The sequence below is a fragment of the Neodiprion pinetum genome, chromosome 2 (genome assembly GCF_021155775.2).
Source record: "Neodiprion pinetum isolate iyNeoPine1 chromosome 2, iyNeoPine1.2, whole genome shotgun sequence".
Lineage (NCBI taxonomy): Eukaryota > Metazoa > Arthropoda > Insecta > Hymenoptera > Diprionidae > Neodiprion > Neodiprion pinetum.
Window position 1 is genome coordinate 34,864,145 of NC_060233.1, and position 10,975 is coordinate 34,875,119.

General features: G+C 40.8%; 1 protein-coding gene across 1 annotated transcript in view; it reads left to right on the forward strand.

Annotated features, from left to right (window-relative positions):
• kat80 (katanin 80) overlaps positions 1–8,363 on the forward strand; it is a 41,913-nt gene extending 33,550 nt beyond the window's left edge. Inside the window, exons 15-16 of the transcript XR_006881373.2 lie at positions 6,658–7,911; positions 8,033–8,363. The gene's annotated coding sequence lies outside the window, so the exon portion shown is untranslated. The remainder of the gene's footprint in view (positions 1–6,657; positions 7,912–8,032) is intronic.
• The last annotated feature ends 2,612 nt before the right edge of the window (positions 8,364–10,975 follow it).

The following is a 10,975-nucleotide window of genomic DNA, read 5'->3' on the forward strand; positions in this document are numbered from 1 at the left end:
TTACAAGAGCGCAGGAGTTCTTTTTTTTCAAAGCAGATCTATACCTACATGGATCCGTCAAAATTTTCAAACGAAATCTGACAACGGTACAAAAGTCAAGGGGCTTTGATGGACACGTTACCGTGCGTACTAAGCCTCACTGTTTATACCCTGGACCGGGTGGCCAATTTTTATATCACCAGGTGCATACAGATCTCTTTTGGCGGTGAAAGCTAAAGTAAACGAATCTTATGATTTCAAGAAAGCGTAAGCCAAGTTCGGAGAGGACGGGGTGTTACTATGTTCGGTTTTTCTGGAATTTTGACTACCATTTTAGTTGATTTTTTACACACCATTTGACAGTCTAAATAAGAAGTATAATGATTAGGAATACGTGCGATTGTGTCACCGGTAAAATTATGATTCAAAGTTATTAAGAGTATTATCTATAATGATGTTACTTTACAATAAACATAAACTACTTTTCAAATCGTGAATTTACACAGCGGCATATCGACGATTATACAATAAAAGTATGTTTGCAGATTTTCGAAACTTTTGAAAGGCGGTGTACTCAGGTATACCCTCTTCTGCAGCTTGAAACCGGGAAATCACATGGTTCACGTCACATGAATACCTATCAATCACTCGCCGTTCGAGAGCTCCCTCATACCGATACTTTGTAACCGATACGGCTTGTTGGATCTGAACGATCGATGGATTCTGAAATCGATCACGCTCCTTAACGTAGATCGCTAAATATACAAGCGTTTTATTTCACCGGTAGAAATCGTTAGTAACAACTTATTAAGCATATAATGAAGCGAATCGATAAAACTGCAAGCGAGACTGTAATATTTTACCCGCTTATGTTTCACTCAAGTTGAATAGCATAGATCGGTAGCTGCCGTTTTTCTTGTTGCATGTGCATCAAGTTGAATGGAAAACTTTTAATTCAAAATTCAGTTTGAGAACGGAATCAGCAGATTAGCTAGGATTCTATGACGTTGGGGGACCAGTGGGATGGTAAAAGAGAAAAGTAGAAGCTTGAGGGTGGTGAGAGAGAGAGAGAGAGAGAGAGAGAGGTGGCAGAAGTGGGGGAATATCGAAAGAAGCGGAGAGGAGATCAGATGAGAGGAAACCGGGGCTGACGTTAATCCGACGCTGGTTCATGCCCTTCTATACAACGTCTTCGGGATCGCGTTTCTTCCAGTGTATCCCGCATTTATATCAATACCAATCCACATGCAATGTGTGTGATATTGTGATACAAGATCATACTTAAATTTTACAGAATCTTTGGATTACAGGTATGGGTTTGCTATGTATCCCGTTACCGCACACCTATGTAATTATGATACGGGGCGGGGTATGTTTTCCCCGTGTATTATGAAACCCTATTGAATATGAATTTTAAGCCTGTTTACGTTCCATTTGATCCCGCTCTTCGACGTCCTAATGCAGTAGAGACGATGCTCGTTGGATTTCGTCCATAGCATGGAAATGGATCCTGCAGTGAAACCAACAATCGGGGTACGCTTGTTCTTCCGTTAATCACTTTTTTCTAAAAATATTTTCATGCAATTGTTGTATCGATTAAAGTATAATTCGATGCTGTCGTGTATCCATACGTATAGGTGCTGAAATTATGCACAATAATAACGAGATTCGCTTTATTCTCATACATTCCACACTGCGCGACGATGGCTTGTTGTTGATTTGGAAAAACTTTAGTGGATTCGGTTTATTTAATAGTATTTGCGTTTCCCATATGAATTGACGTGTTTTCGGAAACACCATAATCTGGTATTATTCGAGGCTCAGCAAATACAGAGCTGAAAGCACGTCGACGTTTCAGATTATTGTCAAAGGCTTAACATTAGGCTTTACCCCACTGTAGGGCAAGAGGCTTGGCTATTCGTTTGGCTCGAGCCTTCGGTTTGCAGAATTGACGTTTTGACACTTTTATTTCCATTCACGCGGAGATAAACTGCAGCATTGACAGCATTAGAGACACATTTTCACTGAACATTATTCTCAATCGAACGTTAACAGGAATTCAATATCTAAAAATAAATACAGTCAAGAGATCAAGTGACGTCGCATTCGATAGGGGCAGAATTCAGAAATTAATGATAATGCAATCTTGACACAAGTGAATTGAATCAAAAGCTGAACTAATAACTTATATTTAATCGGCAGGTGTGTAAATCGAGATTTGATATCTTCATACGTCGATCTATCACGTGCAGCGTGTCCTTTTATGTAAGGTTTTTACGTCGTTTTGCCGATAAAAATGGAAATTTACCCTCTTTTTTGTCACTTGCGCGTATAACACGTATGGTTCCTGAGCGGAGGATCGACACATGTTTCGCCGGGAACATTAAGGGTTTGATTCACCCCGTTTTTACCCCGTTTTACCCCAAATCGACCTTTTGGCTTTCGGGTCGTAAATCAAAAGGCGTGAAATCAATTTCCGCTTATCATGGCCTTAACCCCAAGGAAAGTGTCAAAAATCGGGTCACGATGTACGGGTTTTCGACAAGCCTACATTTCACTGCTACTACAGACGGTCAATTCGTTATTGAATTAATCGATTGCTTCGTCAATCGCAAATCGGTTAATTATACAGATACTCATTACAGTACCTGCATTTTCAATCAAAATGAAATTGTATACAAAAGACTGTAATCAAATTCAAGGTATCGAAATACCGAAACCTGACGACATCAGCCATCGACTGCGTGGAAAAATGTTCACAAGATTCAGCATTGGCTTTACGCTGCGATCGAGCACATAGAAGGTAGCGGGGTCCGTGTCGTAGCATGGCGGTAGTCCTGGAGTGATCCTTAGTCTCTTACCCTCCAGGTTCATTCCGCATCATCGCCCGCCCGCCCGGTGACCTGGTCTATGGGATTCAAGCCTTTATTTTGATTTATTTGATATTAACTCGCATTGGTGCTCAGCCTCTCGCACAGGGTCGTGCCTCCGAATAAAATAAAATATAACGCTTACGGCGCCGTGAGCATTGACTGCACAACGAAGCCGTGCGTCGCATTCGGTTAGCTTTGATTTTGATGCACCGGTGAACTTAACGCGAAGGTGAAAGACTTCTTCCTTCTCCGTATATGCATTGGTACTACCTAAAGGAAACTCATAGAAGTATAACGCTGGTTCTTGACACTGCTATCATTTATTTTAAGTATTGAATAGTGAACGTATAGTGAAGTCAGGGCATGGATAACTTTAATTTTTTGCGGGAGAAAATTACGATTTAATGCTCAAGACCTTTAGATATCATATTTTTATTTCTTAGAATCGAATTGTGAAATTGTACATTATCTACAGTGGAGGAACGCGAGTCCTCGGGCGTCGCGACGCAGGCGTCGATACGCCCTAAACGGCCATCGTTGCGTCGCCATGGATACCACGGAGAATCTGTGGAATGCGGAATCTTTATTGATCACAGACAAGATTCGAGAGTGCGCATGGATCGGAGGGACAGTTTCAGCATTTAAAATTAATTGGTTCCAGAAAGATTGAACGACACAAACAGGTGAATTTATTACCTACACGTTTGCCTTGCATGAGAATTTTTTGAAAATCACATAAATATAAGACATTATGCCATGTTTGGTAAAGGATCTTGGGAGAATGCGTTATCTGCATTAGTTATAATCAATGCCACATTTTTTCAAGTAACAAATACGAGAGGTATCAGCTGTTAACGGCTGCAGCCTCCATCTTGTTTGCCCGGCGCTGTCACTGACAAAAGAACATCGGCGCTGGGTACTTTTTCCGATTTTATAATCCGTCGCGACTGAAGGGGTTGCGCACGCATTCGGCATTGTCCCGTGTAATTTAGTGTCTGCAAACAGACGGGGTGTGAATGTAAAACATCTGCAAACACATCGAGTCCCGGGATTATGTTCCTGTATCGTTTCAATGAATGCTATGGGATTTATTTCGAGATGAATGAAAGAAATAAGCGTCTTGTTCAATTGAGCTGTAGGTATAGCATTGCCCTCGTACACTGGCATCCACACACACACACACACACACTTGAACGCATCAACGTAATACTGTGCATGTAGCCAGACGAGACTGCACGCGTGTCGCATATAAAGGGTGTTCCATTACACGCTCAAACATTTTGTTAGTAAAATACTTTGATTTGCGATTTGGAAGTTAATGATGACGTGGCGACAGTAGCTTAAAGACTTTAAACGCTAGTGTGAAACATTAGTCTCTGGATTTTATTGGATTGGATCTGCACTCACTCAACTTGTTGATAAAAGTTAAGCTACAGCTTAAAGAATGAAAGTAATATCCTCACCACTCGAGTGCTCTGTAAATTCAGCTCGTAACGACTACGTTACTTTTGTTTCCAGATAATTGATGGAATTTCACCTACGAAATTAATGAGAGATACACTTAAGAACACCCTATAGACCTACACAAACGAACCGACGTATACATCTAAATGAAATCATGTAGGTACCGTACGAGCCAAGATGAGTTCAGACTGGAGTACGCAGGGAACAGAACCAAAGTGGGGCTGAAAACTGCCTTACACTTTTCGTGGCATACCTAAAAGGTGAGACTTTCTATGCCTAAAAAAACTGGATGAAGGCTTGGTGCACTATAGGGCCATTTTACGGCTGATGTCTTTGTCACGTCGAAATGTGAGGCCATATCTTTCGTTTCTCCAGCTTGGTATATCTGATTCGTGTAGAATACACCACGTTCACGCGTAGTGCAAATACATTCGAACCTTGACTTCCGAACAAATTTGGGAGGGACATGAAGAGGGGCGAGTCACGGGGTGAAGTGGCCAAATGGAGTGAAGTGTTCCTACCGAACATGCCGCTTTTATTCTAGTCAATCAATCTATGAGAGAATCTGATTACGTACAGTCTGGCTGAGGATGAGCATTAGCGATGGGTGTATGCAAATGAAATTATACACCGTGTGACTTTACACTTGTCGTTGTATTCAAATTAGATCACGGATCATCCGTTCGGTTATCTCGGAAATCACAGATTCAATTCTTAGTCGAATTGCAACTCCAGGATCACTCTTGACATAAGCTCTTTTTTTTCATCTGCGGACGGGATTCTTTCACTGTAGACGAAAGCTGTAAGTACTTGACGTAAAAAGGCTTTTCAAATTTTCAACGCGGATTGTTGACTATAATTTTGTGGTGCATATAACATTTCAGTGCAAGGTGAAAGTAAACGGAAAAAAACCTGAACTCTGAACCCTGTGTTTGTTTAAAACGGTGAAAAGCTTCCGCGATTCTGCCGATTATCGGTATAACAAAGCGATCTCTAGGCGAACGTGACGTGTAATTAAAGGGAGTTTCGGAGGCGCGTGGCTCGTGATCCCCACTGATGCTGGCAATTATCGTGAGCTTAGTTGACAGTTGAGCGTTGACAGGGAGCGTGCCTTCCCCTAGGATCTCTTTCTCTCCATGCCTCATGAATATCGTCACTTCGTGCGTTCACCAGCTCCAATATTCCTTCACCATCCCGTATATTATTGAGCTGGTCTGAAATTCAGCGACCATAGAAAGCCGTAAGGTTCACGAGGGTAGTGCACCTTTTGAGCCCTAGAGAAAAAACTGTGCGTTCATTAATTTCAAAATATATGTATATTCATGATGTGCAACTTCACCTCTGACGTTGCTGAAAGTAATGAGTGATGCTAAAATTAAATAAAATCCGTGTGAATACGGGTTAAAATGTCGGTACTTCGAGATACTTTGGCGGCAAGATATCGTGATCACGAGACTTCACGACCAAGGGGAATATAAAATATGGGTGGGAATTGTCGTGAAACCCTGAGGATATCAGTTTACATCAGGTTGGCCATCAAGGAACCGTGCAATGAAAAAAGGGGCCTATACGGTTTTCGTTCACAAGTTGCTAAGGAGAATGCGTTGCTTACACAGTTTTCAGAATAATAATTATGCGCGTTTTTGACATATGGTTTCGTGCAGATTATTCTTACCTAGGTATGCACTGTGAAACGTCACATGGATAGTAAAACAGAACAAACATTGTACATCTCGGTCTTAATGTCTGATTTGCTTAAGTAGATACATCAATTATGACGTCCATGCCCACGTGAAGTGAATATCTAGGCATGGAATTACGAACTGGTTGTACGCGTTCGTAGAAGCGTACGATCGTTTCTTAACCTAGTCTAAGCTAAGCCCCGGAGTATATTTCCAAAAATAAACATCTTATTCTACAAAGAGCTGTCGGGCTCCATCCTCTCCAGTTTCAGTGACACCTACACGCTGTAACCGATCGGTTTAACTTGTGCCCAGGGACGTGTTGGTTGTCACGAGCTTAACTGTAAACATACACGTTTGCGAGTAATAGAAATCCAATGAATAACGATCAACCCTGCGGAGAAAGCCAATGTCTTATCCGTCACTTAGTGAGATGAACGTTTTCCGGAATAAAGAAATTCTTCTGACTCCAAGCACACCATAAAATTTTCATCAAACATTATGAAACGGGTCGAAAGATCATGGCTGAAAACCGTTGACCCATCGAAAAAAAAACCAAACATTTATCTAGGTACATAAAATATTGTCCAATAAGATTATCTTAGTTGCTGGTGCCCTCTTCTTCACTCTGCGATTATCATTGTTGTCTTACTTTTTAGCCAAAGTGTCTGAGCTTCCTCCATTAGCCGAAGAGTTTCCGAGCTTTCATCTTCCTACAGTAATAAATCTGTCAAGGAATAGCTTTGTGACTACGATGCCGTCGTAAGATCTGTGCAGCCTGAGTGAGAACGAGGAAAAAGCGTACCAAAAGATTTAAAGTGCACAATGCTATAAGAGGACGTAACTAAATGGTATGACTAACTAAATGTATGGCCTTACATCCCTATCCTGTTGAACTAATTAGCACTAATTTTCAAAATCTGTCGGCGCATTGAAGAGGAGTACAAACAAATCGGCCGTATTCCAGAGTTCTCGTGCCCTAACCGGGCATTCAATTGCTCCGACGTTCTATGCTGACCCTTCAATGAAAGCGAACGGAACACGTACAGATTACCTATTACTACGGTTATACCAGGCCTCCTGTACTCCCCCGCATTTTCTATTACTCCAAGCCATTGACAGCCCGTCATTATGTCAGGATTGAGAACCAAATACACCGGCAAATATATAGCCGTCACTGTGTGCCCGGGGTCGTAGAGATTAATAGGGAGGGGTGGTTTTATTCTATCGAAATCACTGCGACAGACAAGCGGACGGACAGATTGACTTTGAACGGTAACGTGATACGCAGGCATTCACACTCATTGTCAGCTTCGTGACCAGGTACTTTGATATCCAAGGCGAGAATATATCTACGTGTATATTAGTAGAATTAATGATGTCATACCAGAAATATGACTTTCATTCGGTAAGAAATTATTTTTTTGTGAATATTGAATGATCACATTACAAGAAACAAATGAAGCCCACACTTAAGGATGTATTGATGATAAGGAATCATTTCCAGAAGATAGAAAAATATGTTTATTGAAAATAGGGAGTGAAAACAGAAGACAGTATGGTAAAGTTGTGCTAAGTCTGATGTACGTCATGTATAAGGTGAGTCTGATGCTGAATGATTATTTGAAAGTAGTCCACAAGAACGGTGTAAAGTAAGGCGATAATAATTCTTGTACAAGGCGTGCGATATTCGAATAAACGATGATAAATCCCATTGCAACTTGAACCGAATCAATGACTAATATAGTTTAGAAGATACAAGCTAGAAACGGTGAAATCCTGCCATACTTTCACAGCTGTTGATCCCATGATGCTCTTTGTATTTTTATACTCCTGAGGGTCAAATTCGTCCAGAATACGTCTGACAAATCAACTGTACGACGAGATGTTTCTGAATCCAAATCGCGAAAAAGGTAAAATGACCCATTTAGATTCTTTCACCGCAAAGTAAATTGATTTTGAAAAATGCTGGAACCATTCATTCAGCCCCTACATCGACGTAATATTGCAGAAGAAATCTGTTGACTATTTCAGATGCTGAAATCAATTCTTTCATGCACTATATCCACGTAATTAAGCAAAAGTGATTTATTGCGCACAGTCTCGACTCGCTGGGAACAACGCATTACCAGTTATTGCCAGTGAACATAAAATTCTTACCCGGGTATTAAAAAGTGAGAGTTCAATACACATGACTTTAAGTCAAATACAATTCATGATATATGTGATACTTATTTTTGTAATTTCTGAGTATTCTTTAACTTCTGTCCTGCACAGAGGAGCAATGTGTCTGTGCAAAATACGGCATGTATGACATTGTATTGTTATTGTTTCATGTAAACTGTATTATAATCAATTAATAAATGAATTCCCTTGTACATTCTTCGTGTTTACTCAGGTGTTGCTTTTACGCTGCAAGCAACGGAGCAAAAGTTACAGCTCAAAATCAAGAATTTTTTTCAGGATTTCTCTGCTGTTGGTCCCACGCTCTTTTTTTAAATGTATTTTTCGGATTCCTTAGGAACCCCGTCGTGAAGAAAAAGCCCTGCGAAACGATTCTAACGCGGAAAATTTTAGACTTCGAAAAATTACGAAAAAGTGAGGCCGTTTGCATTTTTGATGAAAATTTTCGCTATTTTGAAAAGTGATAGAATAAATTCTGTTGTGCACTATTCCGACGTATTTTTGTAAGAGGAATCGATTGGGCGCAGTGTCAATAAGCTGCGACCAACAGATCACGAGTAACAGTAAAAAACGGAAGCTTGCCTTCCTAACTTTTCTGCCATTGGTCCCACGCTCTTTTCGATGCGTTTTCTGAGTTCCTGGGGGTCCAATTAGCGAGACAGTGGACAAACAAATCAAATCTGAGACGAAAAATTTTCAGCTCCAAAAATGAAGAAAAAAGTAAGGCTAACCCCTTTGTATTTTTAGCGAAAATTTTCGCGGTTTTGAAAAGTGCTGGAATAAATTCTTTCTGGCACTATTCCGACGTAATTTTGCGAGAGAAATCGATTGGGCGCAGGCCCAATACGCTGCGAGCAACGGATCAAAAGTGACGGCCAAAAACCAGAAGCTGTGTTTTTGACATTTTTCAGCTGGTGCTCTTTCCTTCGTAATTTCTCTGCCGTTGCTCCTGCGCTCTTTCCGCTGCGTTTCCTGAAATCCTGATGGTCCAATTAGTCAGGTAAGGGTCATTCAAATCGCATCTGAGACGAAAAATTTCGGCTCCAAAAATGAAGAAAAAAGTAAGGCCAACCCCTTTGCATTTTTGGCGAAAATTTTCGCGGTTTTGAAAAGTGCTGGAATAAATTCTTTCTGGCACTATTCCGACGTAATTTTGCGGGAGAAATCGATTGGGCGCAGTCCCAATGCGCTGCGATCAACGCATCAAAAGTGACAGCCAAAAAACGAAAACCTGAATTCTCGACATTTTTCAGCAGGTGTATTTTTCATCTCAATTTCTCCCCTGTTGATCCCACGCTCTTTTCGCTGCGTTTTCTGAGTTCCTTGGGGTCCAATTGGTCGGGAAAGAGTCATACGAATCAATTCTGAGACGAAAAATTTTTTGGTCAAAAAAAAAGGAAGGTTAACCCCTTTGTATTTTTGACGAAAATTTTCGCGATTTTGAAAAGTGCTGGAATCAATTCTTTCAGGCACTATTCCGACGTAATTTTGCGAGAGAAATCGATTGGGCGTAGTCCCAATGCGCTGCGATCAACGCATCAAAAGTGACAGCCAAAAAACGAAAACCTGAATTTTCGACATTTTTCAGCAGGTGTATTTTTCTTCTCAATTTCTCTCCTGTTGATCCCACGCTCTTTTCGCTGCGTTTTCTGAGTTCCTTGGGGTCCAATTGGTCGGGAAAGAGTCATACGAATCAATTCTGAGACAAAAAATTTTTTGGTCAAAAAAAAAGGAAGGTTAACCCCTTTGTATTTTTGACGAAAATTTTCGCGATTTTGAAAAGTGCTGGAATCAATTCTTTCAGGCACTATTCCGACGTAATTTTGCGAGAGAAATCGATTGGGCGTAGTCCCAATGCGCTGCGATCAACGCATCAAAAGTGACAGCCAAAAAACGAAAACCTGAATTTTCGACATTTTTCAGCAGGTGTATTTTTCTTCTCAATTTCTCTCCTGTTGATCCCACGCTCTTTTCGCTGCGTTTTCTGAGTTCCTTGGGGTCCAATTGGTCGGGAAAGAGTCATACGAATCAATTCTGAGACGAAAAATTTTTTGGTCAAAAAAAAAGGAAGGTTAACCCCTTTGTATTTTTGACGAAAATTTTCGCGATTTTGAAAAGTGCTGGAATCAATTCTTTCAGGCACTATTCCGACGTAATTTTGCGAGAGAAATCGATTGGGCGTAGTCCCAATGCGCTGCGATCAACGCATCAAAAGTGACAGCCAAAAAACGAAAACCTGAATTTTCGACATTTTTCAGCAGGTGTATTTTTCTTCTCAATTTCTCTCCTGTTGATCCCACGCTCTTTTCGCTGCGTTTTCTGAGTTCCTTGGGGTCCAATTGGTCGGGAAAGAGTCATACGAATCAATTCTGAGACAAAAAATTTTTTGGTCAAAAAAAAAGGAAGGTTAACCCCTTTGTATTTTTGGCGAAAATTTTCGCGATTTTGAAAAGTGCTGGAATCAATTCTTTCAGGCACTATTCCGACGTAATTTTGCGAGAGAAATCGATTGGGCACAGTCCCAATACGCTGCGATCAACGCATCGAAAGTTACAGCCAAAAAACGAAAACCTGAATTCTCGACATTTTTCAGCAGGTGTATTTTTCATCTTAATTTCTCCCCTGTTGATCCCACGCTCTTTTCGCTGCGTTTTCTGAGTTCCTTGGGGTCCAATTGGTCGGGGAAGAGTCATACGAATCAATTCTGAGACGAAAAATTTTTTGGTCAAAAAAAGAGGAAGGTTAACCCCTTTGTATTTTTGACAAAAATTTTCGCGATTTTGAAAAGTGCTG